At 38.0% G+C, this 18,309-nt stretch overlaps 1 non-coding gene across 1 annotated transcript; it reads right to left on the bottom strand.

Annotated features, from left to right (window-relative positions):
* Window positions 1–17,528: 17,528 nt before the first annotated feature.
* On the bottom strand, window positions 17,529–17,600 carry TRNAG-GCC (transfer RNA glycine (anticodon GCC)). Its single transcript has one exon. It is a non-coding gene; the product is annotated as a tRNA-Gly (tRNA).
* Window positions 17,601–18,309: the final 709 nt, after the last annotated feature.

Here is an 18,309-nt window from a genome sequence, read left to right as displayed (position 1 = left end):
TAATCTATTATATCTAATTATGTCTTTGCAGGTTTTAATATTGTGTTTAACACAATCTATTTTTCTATTTATGTTACTGAGGATTTTAAGAAGTTTCCATTTCTGGGTGTTATAGAATCTTATATAATGAAAAGTGTTATGTTTCATTTATAATCTACATATTCATAATCTACATATTCATAAGACCCCTAAAATTAAACAGTAAAGGTCGTTCATGAATAGTAAGAGTCATGTAAAAAAGTCGTAAAGTAAATAGTAAGAGTCATAATCATGAACAGTAAAGGTCGTTCATGAATAGTAAGAGTCATTTGTGAACAGTAGGAGTCGTTTTAATTTTCTATATAAAGAATGTAAATCCGAGGAAGAAGAGACATCCTCAGACACCTTCATCCTCACCTTATCTTCTCTCAATAAAATAGCTGATTATATACAAACTTCTGAAAGCTATGGAGCATTCAAACGAGTTACAAAACCAGGTAAGTTTATTCATAATCATGTTTAACTAAACTCTTGTATTCCTTATAATCTCTTGAATATCATAATTGTTTATCATATTATAGTATTGTTATAAAGAACATCTTAAGAAAGTTTGCCTGTCTAATAATGCTGAGAGTAGTTAAGCCCAGACTATGCCATCCTAAAGTGGAAACCAGTAGGCAAGGAAGCCGTTTAGGGGAGTACACAGAGTTGAGGCGCTGTTAGGGTAAATGATTGAAGCATGAAAAATATGGTAGCGACCAGAAAAGATTGTTCAGTATAACTTATTAAAATATGATAAATAATATGATAAACAAAGAGGTTAGAGGGAATATGTTTAGTAAATACATGATAAGGATAAATAGTAAATCTGAATGAACAACCACAACCACACGTATTTATTAGAAGAAAATATTGAGTACAAAATACTTATATTATATATCTTTAACAGACTTAATAACGATGTTAAAAGAAAAATTTATGATATTTTAGTTACTTTTGAAATAATATATGTAATGGAACAAGCATTTACAGAACTAATCGTATCACAAGAAATAGATATATTAGATCTATATGAACTAGATTTATATTCAGATTAATGATCACATATCAAGTTAATAAAATCTGTTTATAAATGAAACATAACACTTTTCATTATATAAGATTCTATAACACCCAGAAATGGAAACTTCTTAAAACCCTCAGTAACATAAATAGAAAAATAGATTGTGTTAAACACAATATTAAAACCTGCAAAGACATAATTAGATATAATAGATTACGTAATAAAGCTTTATTAACTATAGAAAATGAAATTGAATTCTATGAAGATAAACTTGAAAGTTATCAACACAGAAAAGAAATAAATCTAAGAAATATAGAAACCATGGATATATGTATCAACAGGTATACATCTCAATATTAAACATGACCCCTAAAATTGGTATCAGAGCTATGGAAAATAAACATTTATATTAAGAAGCAAATCATGAAAAATAACACTGACATTAATAGTACAAACCCGCAAAACAGTGAAACAATTAAAATAACTAAGAAATCGCAGAAAATTAGAAAGAAACTAAAGAAACTATACATAAAATATGAATACTTAAGTATCACAAAAATAAACAAAGCTAGGCTGTCTAAATTAATCGATATAATATCTAAAACAGAATATAAATATGTTTGTTATCTAAAAGATAACAGATGAATAAAGAAGAATTCGCACTAGAAGAGAAAACCTATGAGAATCCAGAAGGATTAAAAATAACAATAATATTTTCCAACTTAGGAAGAAGATATAAAAAAATAGGAAATAACCTAAACTTAATGTTAGAAAAAGAAACTGTAAAACTAGAGGATAGTTTAACCGCCATGGTTAGAATAACAAAAGAGAACGAAGAAATAGATAGAAAACGAGAGATTAAAGAAATACAACAGCAAGATAAAGAAAAAATACAACTGATAGAGGAAGTAAAAAACACTAAAATAACAGAATTAGAAAAAGAATTAGAGATGCTAAAACAGATGTATGCAAATAAACTAAAAGAAAAGGAAAAACGTAAAGAAGAAGAACAAGAACTAAAACTAACAAATGAGATAGAAAAGTTCAAATTATAGTTAGAAAAAGTACAGGAGAGTGCATCAAAAATAAGTATAAACGAAATAAATGAACAAAGTGATAAAGACACAAAACTAGGAGAAAACTATTCAGAAACAAGTGAAACATACACAGAACTTATAGAAAAAACAGAAAAGATAAAAATAAACCCAGAAATAAATACAGGAGATATGAACGAGGATAAACCAAGCACATCAGGAGTAAAAAATCCAAAACAATTAAACCCAACCTATTACAGAGTAAGTTATGATGCATATGATAGAAACAAAACATTATGGGATAAAAGGTTAAATAAGAAATGGGCACCAAGACAGATAACTGAACAATATAATTTTTTAGATCTAGATTGTGTAGCAGATATAAATAAAACAATACAATTATGGATAGGATATATCTCAAAACAACTAATAGATAATAAAATAGCAATAGCGGAAACACCAGGATATATAGAAAGAACATTAATAGGAACTGTAAAATTATGGTTACAAAATTTATCAAGTGAAAGCTTAGACACATTAAGGAGTAATAAAAAACTTGACGGTACAACTACAACAACAGTTACAGATATATTAAATAAATATGAAATAGCAATAAGAAATGAATTTAGTAGTATGACAACAGAAGTAGAAGAACAAAATAAAGAAAAAATTACAAATAGGAATTTAATGACAAAATTAGCAATATGTAATATGTGTTATATAGATGAATATACTTGTGCATTTAGAGACTATTATTATAAAGGAACATATAGTCCGGATGAAAGTAAAGAGATAAGAAAATTATATTTTACAAAATTACCAGAACCCTTTAGCTCAAAAATAATAAAAAATTGGAATGAAGCAGGACTAGCAGATACATTAGGAGCGAGGATAAAATTTCTACAAAACTGGTTTATAGAATTATGTGAAAAATATAAAGAAAACATGAAAATGGAAAAAATATTAGTAAAAAATTTGGCATGTTGCAAAAGTAGAATAGCACCCCAATTTGGCTGCACAGATAAATATTACAAAAAAGAAGGAAAGAAAAAGAAATTTAAATCAAAATATTCAAAATATAAATATAGGAAACCAAGAGGAAGATATTATGTAAAAAATTTATAAACATAAAAACCATATAGGAAAAAGAAAAAACTAACAGAATGTACTTGCTATGATTGTGGAAAGCTAGGACACTTAGCCAAAGATTGTAAATTACCAAAAAAACCCAAAGAAGAAACAAATTACCGAAATATTGATAGATAATGATAAATATACACAAGTAGAATATGTAGATTATGAATTAAGCAGTGAAGACAGCATATATGAGATATCAGAAAACGAGTTCTCTGAAAATGAAAAGGAAATAAACAAGGATATAGAAGAATCAGATGAAGAAAATTATGACTGAAAAAGATATACAAATTATACAACAAGAAGAACACCAAGATGAACAATCTTCAGAACAAAAAATAATATTTGACGCTAATATATTTGAACAAATAAAAGGAAAAGAATTGGATCTAAGCATAGACAAAATATTAGAAGTACCAACAATAAAGAATTGGTTTAAAAGACAGAAAGAAGAATACCATGTAGTAAGCCAAAGAGAACATATAATAGATTGTAAATACATCAAAGGTAAAGCACAAATACCAATTTTAAATAAAAGACTACTAAATAAAGAAATACAAGATATAAAAGCAAAAAATCCAATAAAATATGTACACTTAGGAGGAACGGAGATCCTAATAAAAGCATGTTTTAGGGAAGGAATAGATACCCCTATAGAAATATACTTGGCAGATGATAGAATTGTACAACCTATAGAAAAGAGTATAATAAGTGCCGTAAGAGGCAACTTAATATACCAAAAATTTAAATTTATAATAAGTGCTAACTATTCAGTAGCAGTAGATGATAAAAATATAGATAAATCATTAGTACTATACTGGAAAATGTCTGGAATAGAATTAGCACCAGGAAGTAAAATATTCACAGCAAGATGTAAAAATCTATATGTCTTAACAACAAAACATAAGATAACAGCTAAAAATAAAATAAATAAAATAAAAATAGAAAATCCATTCGAAAGAATAGTATCAGTTATAGACAACAATGATTACAGTTATACTGAAATGGACATGGATGAAGATTTAGAAATAGTAAAAGAAAGATTAAGCACATCAAAACGAATAAATAATGAAATGCCAGAAACGTCATCAAGAATAAGTACATCAAGAAGTACATCAAGAAGAATAAATTATACCACTCCACAAAAATTAATAGAACAAAAAATAGAAGAAATAAACCCACACCATTATTATATAACAAGAATAATGGACCAAAGAAAATATTTAATACTAATAAATACAGGACAGGAAGAGAATTATGTTATAAGAGAATTGATACCAGAACAAGAGATAGTAACAATAGAACAACAAAATTCAGAACTACCAAAAGCGTTAAGAAAAAACGAAGAAACAACTGAAAAAGAATTAATTATTGGAGGAATACCAATATTAATAAATTTTAAAATATATCAAGGCGATAAAAACATTACACTAGGAATAAAATGGTTAGAAAAAGTCAAACCATATAAATTAGAAGATAGACAATTAACGATAAGTTATGAAAATAAGAAAATAATAATAAAAAGAACTTTGATATAATGCCAAAGATATACATACTTGCCAAGATAATAGTAGAAGGATATTATAATAGATACTATACACCTATGATGGATACAGGAGCAGAAGCTAACATGTGTAGACATAATTGTTTACCAGAAAGTAAATGGGAAAAGCTAAAAAACCCCATAGTAGTAACAGGATTCAATAATGAGGGAAGTATGATAATATACAAAGCAAGAAATATAAAGATACAAATATGGGATAAAATATTAACCATAGAAGAAATATATAGTTATGAATTTACAAATAAAGATATATTATTAGGAATGCCATTTTTAGACAAATTATACCCACATATTATAACAAAAACACATTGGTGGTTTACTACCCCGTGTAAACAAAAATTAGGAGCAAAAAGAGTAAATAATAAAGTAAGAAAAACAACACCCTGGATTAAAGGAAGTGAAAAGATTACCCAAAAATTAGAAAATGTAATACAAAGCAACCATAATATAGAAATAATCATTTTCTCAATAAATAAAATAAAATTACTACAAGATAAATTAGAATTACTATATAATGATAATCCACTCCGAGGATGGGAAAAACATAAAACAAAAATAAAGATTGAACTAATAGATGAAAGTAGCATAATAACACAAAAACCTTTAAAATACAATTTTAATGATTTAACAGAATTTAAAATGCATATAAAGGAATTATTAGATAATAAGTACATACAAGAAAGTAATAGTAAACATACTAGCCCGACATTTATAGTAAATAAACATAGTGAGCAAAAACGAGGAAAAAGCCGTATGGTTATAGATTATAGAAACTTAAATGCAAAAACAAAAACATATAATTATCCGATACCAAATAAAATACTAAAAATCAGACAAATACAAGGATATAACTATTTTAGTAAGTTTGATTGTAAATCGGGATTTTACCATTTAAAACTAGAAGATGAATCTAAAAAGTTAACAGCATTCACAGTACCACAAGGATTTTACGAATGGAACGTATTACCTTTTGGATATAAAAATGCACCAGGTAGGTATCAACATTTTATGGATAATTACTTCAACTAATTAGAAAATTGTATAATATATATAGATGATATATTGCTATATTCTAGAACAGAGAACGAACATATAAACTACTAGAAAAATTCATACACATTGTAGAAATATCAGGAATAAGTTTAAGTAAAAAGAAAGCAGAAGTAATGAAAAATCAAATAGAATTTTTAGGTATACAAATAGATAAAAACGGAATAAAAATGCAAACCCATATAGTACAAACAATAATTAATTTAAATGAAACACTTGATACAAAAAAGAAATTACAATCATTTTTAGGATTGTTTAACCAAGTAAGAGAATATATTCCTAAATTAGCAGAAAACTTAAAACCATTACAGAAAAAACTAAAAAAGGATATAGAATATCATTTTGACGAGAAAGATAAAATACATATACAGAAGATAAAAAATATGTGTAAAAAATTACCAAAACTATATTTTCCAGATGAAAAGAAACATTTTACATATATTGTAGAAACTGATTCTAGTGATCACAGCTACGGAGGAGTTCTAAAATATAAATATGATAATGAAAAAATTGAACACCATTGTAGATATTATTCCGGATCATACACGGAACCACAATTAAAATGGGAGATAAATAGGAAAGAACTATTTGGATTATATAAATGTTTGTTAACATTTGAGCCATATATTGTTTATAACAAATTTATAGTAAGAACAGATAATACACAAGTAAAATGGTGGATAACACGGAAAGTACAGGATTCAGTAACTACAAAGGAAATAAGGAGACTGGTATTGAATATACAAAATTTTACATTTACAATTGAAATAATACGAACTGACAAGAATGTTATTGCAGACTACCTATCAAGACAAAGGTACCCAAATAGATGAAAGCCAAGAATCAAAAGACATATTTACAATCCTTACTACTCTATCTTTACAGATGGATGGTATGGGAAAAAGATTACAACAGCTAGAGGAAAGCAAGCTAAGTCAGCAGCATGACTATAAAAATGCGGAACTAGGTCAATCGGAAGACTCTAAACTTCCAGAGTTAGAAGGAGACGTTGGGAAACTCCAAAAAACCCATAACACAGTTGCTTTATATACAGCTGCAGGTACAAGCAAACAAGTTAACAAAAAGCCACATATCAATGTAAACCTAAACAACGTATTTGATAAGCCATTTACATCAAAAAAGCCAAGAGAAGCAATAGTTATAGCCCCACAAACTACAACCTATGCCAATAGCCTACACCACAACAAAAAGGTATATAACCATATTACTCAAACATATATTGAGAATATATATAAAATTCAGACATTCTTGAACCTAAACCCTAGATCAACTACTACTACAGATCCAACACAGGATTATGTAACCCAAAAACTACAGGGATATAATAGGCTTATAGCCCAGCCAAAAACAAAAGCAAACCTAGTAAAGACATGTTACAACTACGGACTACTTAGCACAGTATATACCCACGACGGAGAAGAAATAATTGGAATACCAGAGCTATACAAAGCATTTGTCACCTTTAAGAGAATTACAAAAGGCAACCTATTCTTCATCAAATTCTATACAGCACCAGCGGAAATACTATATGACGAAATAAAACCCATAATACAGGTGATAAAGATAGGACTAACACGAGATATGATAATACCGGAAGAGATAGAGAAACAACCGGAGATACAGAAAATGGAGATACCAAGTTTCTATGCCAATAAAAGAATAATTGGTATAGCAACTATTATTCAAGAACTAGCTAACAATTATCTACAAGGAAATGCTATCTGGAGCTACTATTCCAGAGACCAGTTAATGATATATGCCAACTCAAAGGAACTACGACAAGGAGATATGGATGAAGTCCAGAAATGGATTTTATCATTATTAAATCCAGAAATGCAACCAACTACCAGAGCATTGAAAAAAGAATTTATTTCAAACGAGTTATTAACAAGATACTGCAAACTAGTAGGACACAAATACCCAGACCACATATGTTCAAAGTACAACGGAGATGATAACTATGTACCAGAAGTCCAACTAGAATGAAGGTATCAGCAAGAAAACAAATGAAGGAAATAGCTATTGAAAACAAATAATGTAAAGGGTCGAGTCATGTAAAAAAGTCGTAAAGTAAATAGTAAGAGTCATAATCATGAACAGTAAAGGTCGTTCATGAATAGTAAGAGTCATGTAAAAAAGTCGTAAAGTAAATAGTAAGAGTCATAATCATGAACAGTAAAGGTCGTTCATGAATAGTAAGAGTCATTTGTGAACAGTAGGAGTCGTTTTAATTTTCTATATAAAGAATGTAAATACGAGGAAGAAGGGACAGCCTCAGACACCTTCATCCTCACCTTATCTTCTCTCAATAAAATTGCTGATTATATACAAACTTCTGAAAGCTATGGAGCATTCAAATGAGTTACAAAACCAGGTAAGTTTATTCATAATCATGTTTAACTAAACTCTTGTATTCCTTATAATCTCTTGAATATCATAATTGTTTATCATATTATAGTATTGTTATAAAGAACATCTTAAGAAAGTTTGCCTGTCTAATAATGCTGAGAGTAGTTAAGCCCAGACTATGCCATCCTAAAGTGGAAACCAGTAGGCAAGGAAGCCGTTTAGGGGAGTACACAGAGTTGAGGCGCTGTTAGGGTAAATGATTGAAGCATGAAAAATATGGTAGTAACCAGAAAAGATTGTTCAGTATAACTTATTAAAATATGATAAATAATATGATAAACAAAGAGGTTAGAGGGAATATGTTTAGTAAATACATGATAAGGATAAATAGTAAATCTGAATGAACAACCACAACCACACGTATTTATTAGAAGAAAATATTGAGTACAAAATACTTATATTATATATCTTTAACAGACAATAACGATGTTAAAAGAAAAATTTATGATATTTTAGTTACTTTTGAAATAATATATGTAATGGAACAAACATTTACAGAACTAATCGTATCACAAGAAATAGATATATTAGATCTATATGAACTAGATTTATATTCAGATTAATGATCACATATCAAGTTAATAAAATCTATTTATAAATGAAACATAACACTTTTCATTATATAAGATTCTATAACACCCAGAAATGGAAACTTCTTAAAACCCTCAGTAACATAAATAGAAAAATAGATTGTGTTAAACACAATATTAAAACCTGCAAAGACATAATTAGATATAATAGATTACGTAATAAAGCTTTATTAACTATAGAAAATGAAATTGAATTCTATGAAGATAAACTTGAAAGTTATCAACACAGAAAAGAAATAAATCTGAGAAATATAGAAACCATGGATATATGTATCTTCTAACAATCCCTTATTTGGTATGTCACGAAATCATGAAGCGAACTCGTTCTATTCAATATCTATATGGGGGAAAGAAGATCGAAAGCCATTGAGTAGTGAGACTTTCTTTTCCAGAGTAGTCATAGAAAGAGAATCGAGGGGTCTGCAGGCATGAGTGCTCAGGTACGCCGTCAGTCTAAATTCCTAGTAGTCTTTTTCAGTTGTATTTGTTTTAACGAAAAAAGAATAAAGAAAGTCCCGAAGAGCGGAACGACCATCCAACTCCCCCAAATACAAGGGAGCGGGCACTGCTCTCAGCCTGTCGTAACAACAAAATAAAACTCCACATACCGGAAAAGAAATTGACCTTATTCCTAGAACGGAATATAGACATTGGTACAAGAGGAGGCTCGAGGGACCTCGAGCATAATATACGCTACCATCGGAGAGACTTTAGCCACATCTTAACCCATGGTTGAAGAATGAGGCGATCAAGAAAGTCCTCCCCTAGAAAAAATATCCGAAGATCTTCTCTTTCCTTTTCATTACAAACAAAGCAAAGGCGCTACTTTTAGCCCTTTCAAGTTTGATCCCTTTCCAAGCCTTCCTCTTCGTCAATGATTATGGGTCGCTCCTGTCCTTTAGTTCGATACACTACTCTAAGGCCAGTTGCCTATACAGCATCTTTACTTTCTAGTAGAGTCCACTTTGGTTATCGCTACACCCTCTCTAGACAAACGATTTGATTCAAGCCACTCCACCACTGGTACAATAGCACCCTGCCTTAATAATCGCATAGGCACCCGGGCTTGACAAGTTCAAGCAAAACCGTAGAGAGAGCGGGCTACACCTAGCTTAGCCTATCCAATATCCGATTCAAAAAGAGCTTTTTTTGCTGATTTTCCTCTCTCTGTATAAAGTCAATCCCAGTGTTGGGCAGAGCCCATTGTCAAAGGATCGTTTCGCTGGAATGCTTGCTTGAATATAGCTACTCCCATTAAAAGGAATTTTTCACTCTATACGGTATGGCTACAAACCGAATGAAGAAGTCGGAAGCAGTTCATCGCCTGTGGGAGCTTGCTGATAGTGAGGAAGCCATAATCTATCTATCGGATTGCCTATTTGTCTATCTGTCTGGTGAAGAGAGAATGGAAGAGACTCTCAATAGGGCAAGCACAAAATACCTCGTTCGAGTCCCCGGACGAAGGTGAGACCAACCTTATTATGATTAGCGAAGTCCTTTCCAACTCCGTCGAATGGTTTCACTCCTCTTTTCCCCTTCTGTCAGTTCCTTGTCAGTCAGTCGACTCCCCTCCCTCAAAAGATTGTCGAACTTCACGGTTATTCATCCATATATGGGTAATCTCCGGCGGTCAGAGAAGAAAGGATCTCCATGAAAGCAGGAGGTCTTAAACATTAGTCTGTCTTCAAATGCGGGAAGGGTAGACATTCAGTTCGATGAGGGCAGGTTCCTACACATTAATTTTAATTGATTGATTGGGAAAGCTGGTTCCGTAGCATTAGAAGCTTAAGTATCCGGAAAGAAGGAGGAATGAGGATGTGGAAAAGAAGAGACGGTCTTAGACCTTATCTTAGCTGTTTAAATAAAGCAGGGGCTAGGTCTCTGTCCCCGGATTCACTGATTCAAGGGTTTTAGATGGGATGGACAGAAGAGTTTGAACGGGCGAGTGACTTTAGGGTTCCACAGGTTCCAAAGGCTAAAAGCCGGAGTAGTTGATCCAGTAGTTCTAAATATAGATAGAAGAATCCCGAATGAACAAGCATCCACAAATGTCGATTCATTCAAGCAAGAGAGTGCAACAATCCTTTCCTTTGACACTGGTCCCGTAAACGAGTGAAAAATACCTTGTACAGTTTCCCCTTTCCCTTTCAGCCAGTCCAAGAGTTCAGTTCACTCGAAAGCGGGTAGCCATTAAGGAAAGCGGCTGTTGGATATTTGGTTTTAACCGGTTGCCCCACCCCTTATAGTAAGTACTGGTGAGAGGGAAAGAGCGCTCCTGCCCTTTACCCAAACAGTACAAGAATGGCAATCCACCTATTGGTGTGCTGCTGCCCTCAACCGACCTGATCGTCCCAATCCGGTTGTCCTCACTAAGAAGAGATCCACAATCTCTTATCTAATGAATATGAAATTGCTATATAATATTCCTTTGCCTAGCTGCCCATTGCTAGAACTTCCAGCGCTAAGGTGGTTGGTGTGGTAAGGCAAGCAACTCCTCTTTCCGAAGAAGAGTGCCTGCCCGAGCTATCTTAAAGTAAAGCTCTCTAGGTTAGCTATAGGTAAAGTTCTCCCAGAGCCGGAGACACAGGCCGCTACTCCTTCAGAAACCGGGAATCCGCAAGGAAGGATAGGACACAGAATAAAGACCTAAAGTTGTTCGTCGGATGAAACCGAGAACCGAAAGATGTCTATCAAAGAGCGAGAGGGACTGACTAGACGGCTGTCAACCAGCTCTGAAGGTTGCAAAGCCTTTAGAGTGCCCCTGAACGGAAGGAAGGAAATATATTTAGAAATCTTTCCTAGCTACCGGGGAAGGGTAGAGGAGAACATAAGTAACCATCAAACTATAGAACCTCACCTCAAACAAAGGCCCTCGGAAGAGCCTGAAGTAGAGAAACCTACAAATAAATAAAAGAATACCTGTCAAAAGCTTCACCTCGGTAAACCTTTGGAATAAAGATCGTCGAGCCGCCGACAACTCCCAGGGTTCACTAAAACAGGGGATACTCCGCGAAAGACTATTGAGTGACCTGTCGAGCTGATCCGACACCAAGTGGGCCGCACCTCTGAGGACTCAATATGAAACAGAAAGGTGTTCCTTTAAGCCCTAAAGTCGTCCGCTTTCTCACCGGTCGCAGAAAGTCTTTTAAGAAAAAGGCTTCCCTAAATTTTCGTGGCATCCGGATCGGGATACCCCGGCACGACGAAGACTGGCCCCTTTGTTTCGGGGTACCGCCGTTGTCACGGAGCATGGGAAGGACGCGCGGCGATTACCCCGAAAACCTTCGCTTGCTTGGAGGCATCTGGAGGCTCACGCAGCACAACCGGCGAGCAGAGCCAAGCCCAACCATTACAGTCAGGAGACGCGTGGGCGTGACGTCCTGGAAGCGGACGTGTAAAGCATATCGCTTTTCGCATATCACTTATCCCGGTCACCCCTTCCATCCAGAGAAGGTAAGTTCAAAGCCTAATTATTTCCTTTTCTACTTATTCACATCCTCACTCGAATAAGACAAAAGCCTTCGAACTTACAGCCACTACCCCAAACATCTTTCTATGACACCCTGCCCGACATCGTCACGAGTAAGCCCCCTTTCTTTTTTTTATGTTTTTCAATCGCCTTTGTTTATTGTGAATCCGTTCGACATATATGCCTTCACTCGGGCCTCAAAAAAGCAGAGAAATGTTGAAGTGACGTCCAAGCCCGTGGTCGCAATGCCGCCTCCACGCAAGCCCTCGGTCACCGAGCCGACCTCGTCCGCTCGGAAGGACACAACCTTGGCCAGCCTTCCGAGTTCTACCCCCGCTACCACAAATATCACAGCCCATACACCGCTCGAGGGTACCTCCGCTCCCCAACTGAGCAAAATGGAGCAAATTCGGTTGAGGCCCGGGAGATGAGGGAAAGGAGAGAGAAGAAAAGGGAAGGTTCTGCTGAGACTCAAGTCCCCCTGCCGGAGCTCCCCGAACCTGAAGTGGAAGTCGAGGGGCTGCTCAGTGAGAAGAAGCGTCAAATGATTTGGACAGTTGTCGCGCTGGCGGAGCAGGGAGCCTACAGGGAAGGTTGGGGCAATGAGGAGCTAGACGAGTATCTGCAGAACCTCTACCCCATCGACTACATCTATCGCTGAACCAACTGAACATCCACTTGAAACGGCATAATCATCAGAACCGACTGCAGCTTCATTGACTGAATGAACTGGTGCCTATACCTTTCTAGGCTCCTGGTGCTGGCTGTAGCCGTGGGAGGTGGGGGCTCTACCAAAAAGCATGCAACGACACAATCAACAGGTGAGCCCTTACCCGCACTCCGAGCAGGTGGGTATCGACAGACACAACGACTTAATCAACCGGATCCACCGAAGCTATTTCCTCTAGACAGAATGAGGCTCCCGTTGAGAGATCTATTAGTGATTGGGCCACCCCTCCTGGCAAAGAAAGAAAGGCAGGTTCAGGCGATTGATCAAAAAAAGATTTCCTTCCCTTTCTTTATGACAGAGCAATTGAATGAAGCGGTGCGGGGCCTATAAGATTATGAATAAGCTATTTATTCTCCGTCCTTTTGAATAAAAAAACCTTCGGAATGATGGTAGTAGAGTAGTCGATCTGATCTCGCGCGCGGGCGGATAGAAATGCCTATAGATGAGGTAGGCGAGGGTAGCTTGCCGGCAAAAGGCGTGTATGGTAGTCTTTTGTTTGATGATAACGGGAAGGGCAATTGACTGCAACCTTTTTCGGCCTATTGGCTATTGGGTGGGGGCAACTGGAGGAAGACAGCACGGGGCAAAGCAAAGGGCAGAGCTTCAAGTGACTTGTTAGGGCTGTCGAAGAGCAAAGAAAAAAGTCACTCGAAGCTCCTCTCCTTAGAGTCAAGTGGCTTTCAGCTCCTCTGGCGCGCCCTAGCCGAGCGGTCCTCGCCTGCACAAGCAAGCAGATTAGCTCCCTCATTCTCTTATTGTGCCGGCAGGCCTGGGCGAACGAGGTAGGGTTAGATTAGATGGAGGAGGACTGCGAACGTCCGTCCCATGAAGCGCCAGGGAACCATGCATTCCTCCCGGGCTGGGCTCTCGCGTGTCCGGGATCCGATCAGATCTACCAGCGACCGGTTTACGGAACAAGGAGTTAAGCAAGGGCCAGGAGATTGATAAAAGAACCTGGCCGAAGTCAGTCTTGTGTTCAATTCCGCGGTTGGAAGGATTTCTTTCTGCCATCTGTCTTTCCCTTCTCTCTCTTCTCTTAGCAAAGGTAGGTTCAAGTCAAACTTTTTTTGGCTTGCGGGCTCGGGGACTGCAGTCAGCTGCTTCCCTTGTAGTCGTCAGCTCGTTCTTGACAGATCCGATCGGGTGTTCATAATCTGGAGTAAAAGGATTCGAACCTTTGCATGCCGGTACCAAAAACCGATGCCTTACCACTTGGCTATACTCCATAGGCCTGTTTTGGACGGTAGGAACGGGGAGAGGGGGAAGGGAGAAGCAGGGCTCGAAGAACGAGCCGTGCAAGGACGCGGGGATATAGCAAGTAAGCAGCAAGGTTCTCCCCTTAGGACCGACTACAACAAGCTCGCGACTCTAATAGAAAGAAAGGGTAAGCTCTCTGCTCTATTTGCTTGCAATGCTATGCCTATCAAAGTTGGCGAAGGCTTCTGTAACCTTAGACTCGTTACGCTCTTCGACGGAACTCGTTGGCTCCGCGTCCACCGAAAGTCGGTAACCTTCGTCACCGTCAGCATTTGGTACTCTCTCGATAGCTTCAATAGTTCACTGAAAGCCTTTGGTGTAATAAACCGCAAGCCCTTCAGAAAGAAAGACATAATATAATAATGAATTAATTAATAAAAAAAAAAAAAAAGGGTTGGTTAAGAACTATTGACTGTAAACCATAGCAGTTACAGTCACTCAATGGAGATGTTCGCCTTTGTTTGGAATGAAGATGGATGAACAGGCACTTGAGCCTGGAACTGATGAAATTCGGGGAAAACATGGAAGCGGTCACTATACTGGGGGGGCAAGACATGACCGCGACTTAAGAAAAAAGTACCCTTGAAAAGACTAAAGGAACGGGGGAATGACTACCTGTAATAAAGCACAGGCTAATACGAGCCGACCAGAAGAAGCAAGGCTTAGATTACCAGATCCTGGACACAATCTTCCTAGAGATGGAGAGCCCCTTGCCTCGCCTTTTTGCACCTATCCTTCTTGCTTGCTTACCTATAGCTCTCTTGTCTTAGTGACTCTTCCTCTTTTCTAGGTTTTTTTTCTGAGTGTTAAAACGATAGATTTTGCTTTTGCCAATGAATTGGATCCGCCCCGATTCGATCAATAATGGGATTCTTGGCTAGAGAAAGGTTCTGTGACATGGACGCCCAGCCCAACTCGGTCGGTCGGTTGGCCCACCTAACAGATGATGAGATTCTCGATCGATTTGATCGAATTTCAAAAAGTCTTTCTCACTATTCAGAACAGTGGAGCTTTCGATCAAGATCTTCTCGCCTCACCCGTTTGGGCTCTCGCTCGAATCGGAACCTTTATGCGTTGGTAGGCTTTCGACTCAATCTAATAGCCTACCTATCGGGCGCCAATAAAAGAGAAAGTTTTCGCATGGGCTCATCATCTGATGCAGAACCGATGCGAGAGGGAGAAGCGGGGATTGATAGCTTTCAAGAACCAGTGGAAAGGAAAGACTTCTTCCCTGCATTCCTTCCTTTCCAAAAAAAGAAAATTAGTTTGGGCTGGCATAGGCATAAAAGATTTGATTGAATGAATGCCACCTTGGTAGTTTTCAAACAAATCCAATGTTGGGCCAAGCCTTGCCAGCCGGTAATAGCCGAAGGCAAAAAAGGGGGAGATAGGGAAGAGGAGATTAAGGATAGTCACTCCACTCCATAGATAGTGCACACAGATTCTTCTTTCATTTTCCATTCCTTTCGGGTCGGAAACGCGGGCTGCTAGTGGGGCTGTGCCCATTCTCCCTCTTCTTCCGCTTTACAACCGGAATAAGGAACCTTAGAATTCACCCTACCTGTCGATGAAAAAATGGGATTTGAGAGGAGCTGAAAGCCACTTGACTCTAAGGAGAGGACCACCAGCTAGCGGATCAGAAAGATTTGTATGGAATGTCCTACTCCTGCCTGAGCTTTCCGATCAACCAATCCCCTATTTCAGGGACATCTGTGTTAGGTAGGCCCAGGGATCACTGATTAGTCGAATGAGCCCATCTCTCTGGCCTATCATTTGTTGGTCGATCCGGCTGGCGGCTCCTGCATCTCCTGCCTCTCTATGGGGGCCCCTTTTTTTAGACTAGTTTGCTGCTAGGAGTCCCTAGAGTCGAATTAATAATCAATAGAAGTCCCAATAGAAGTTTACTGACCTGGCTCTTCAATCGACGATCTACTGCTCCCTCTTAATAGCAGATGCCCATGCTTTGATTCGAAAGCCCTAGCCAGTGATGAATCCCCAGGTATTCAGTGTCTGGTTCGATAGGACCAGGAAGAGAGGACTCTTTTTTTCCTCCTCCCTTCAGTCCAGTTTGAACCCGTCCCAACAACGAACACCTTCCTACTGCAAGGTGAGGCTCTGCCCTTCCCCTAGAATCCACTCCGGGTCGGAGGAGCAACTAGTCAAACTTCTTGAGCAGCCGAGATATTGAACAACGAACATTTGAAACAATTCCTTGCCTCACCCTGAGATGAGAGGGAAGGTCGATTTGACTCGAATCCTGGACCTGATCTTGAATCCTACACCGGTTAATGATGCGATGGGGGAAGTTTTTCTTTTTTCATCAATGCTGGCCCAGTCGAGGCTCGTCCATGCCCAATCCCGATGGGCCTTCGATTTGCCCCTACCCTAGCTCTATAATCCACCCGTCTTCCCCAGTCCCTGAAAGCCCTCCGGGGGCCTAGCCCTCTTTCTCCACTCGAGTCTGAAGTTCAGCAGCTTTCATCGTTGACGAACACCTGCGCTAATAAGACAAAGAAATGGAGAGTCTATGCCTTGAATGAATCAGTAACAACGGATTAGTGGAATGAGGGATCAAGAGACGGATAGGGAGGGAATGGCCTATCAATCATTGGTTGACCTTCCCTTGAACCAGTCACGGAGCTCTCAACTGAGTTGTTTAGGTTCTGGAATTCCATCTCTAGTTGGGGGTTTCGATTCGAAAAATGTGGTGCGGGTTCATCTCTCTCGACCAGTTCAGGTTCAAGGGAGGGTGATCGAGGGGACCCATACTTTCGATCTCTTCTCTATGGCGGGAGCTTTCGTATCAAGAGTGTGTTGGGGAGGCCAGGGAAGATGGATTGGATCGAGAGGCGATGCTTATGCCTCTTCTTTATCGATAGGATTCCCATCATTTTCAGTCTACGGCGAAGGAGACAAGGGCGAGGCACCGAACATGTTCTACCCTCAACCTCCATCCGTCATTAGTAATCTCAATTCGCTTTTCCTATTCACTAGTACACTGCGCGCTACAACTAGCAGCCCCTTTACTAGGTTGGGAAAAGGCTAGCGCGCTAGCGCGCAACGGCTGATGAAAAGCCAGCAACTTGTTAGGAGTCAGTTTTGGCTTGCCCCTTTCCTCTTATTAGTCAGATAGGTTTTCCACCCTATACAAGGGGCTGCTTGCTGCTCGCCCCTATCTCTAAAGTGGCTTATGCACGGAACTTGTTACCACTAAACGACGAAGCCAGGAGCGGAAGGAGGGACTTGAACCCTCAACCTCAGCCTTGGCAAGGCTATGCTCTACCATTAAGCTATTTCCGCCAGCTAGGGTAGTGGCGAAGCACTACTGAGCAATTCACGTATCACTTGATACGGACGACTTCTGTTTTTCCGCCGGACCACAGTCTTGACCTCCGATCGAGCTACGAACACGAGTAGATAGGCGGTTAGGGGGGGAGAGGGCCGGCTGGGCCTGCCTTTTCAATCAATCTCCGGCCGCTCAGTGCCGCTATTGGTACGAGTTGTAAGGAGTCTTGGTCTCGAGTCAAGCTGGGGCGTCATTTCATTCTCGTAACGGGAATGAGTGCACCGCAAGACCAGACAAGTTGCTCCCTCGCCTCGCAGCGGCGGCATCTGTCTTTTAAGTCATTTCCTAAGACGGCTCCTCTTATTCTACGATAATCCAAGCTGCAGCGGCACCTCACGAACTTCTTACTGGGGCAGTACTATAATAGGCATTTGCGAGTGTTTGGATGCACGTGTTTTGTTCATATTCCTGCGCAGTTAAGAGCAAAATTGTCCCCAAGGCGACCACTTGTGTCTTTCTTGGATATGCTCAGTCCGGGTATATATATGCTATGACGTGAAATCCAAGAGAGTCGATGTATCCTTAATGCTCTCTTTAATAGGGTCGCCTCATATTTTCCTTAACCTAATTAATCAGCCCCGGGGGAGAATGATGATGGAGATGTATTGCGGCCTTCTCCTGTTCATCAACTCGAACCTCATTCTTCTGCAGTTGATGTTACGG

Source organism: Nicotiana tabacum, unplaced genomic scaffold (assembly GCF_000715075.1).
Source record: "Nicotiana tabacum cultivar K326 unplaced genomic scaffold, ASM71507v2 Un00502, whole genome shotgun sequence".
NCBI lineage: Eukaryota > Viridiplantae > Streptophyta > Magnoliopsida > Solanales > Solanaceae > Nicotiana > Nicotiana tabacum.
Note: the sequence above shows the minus strand (reverse complement) of the source record. Positions and strands in the feature narration are given on the sequence as shown.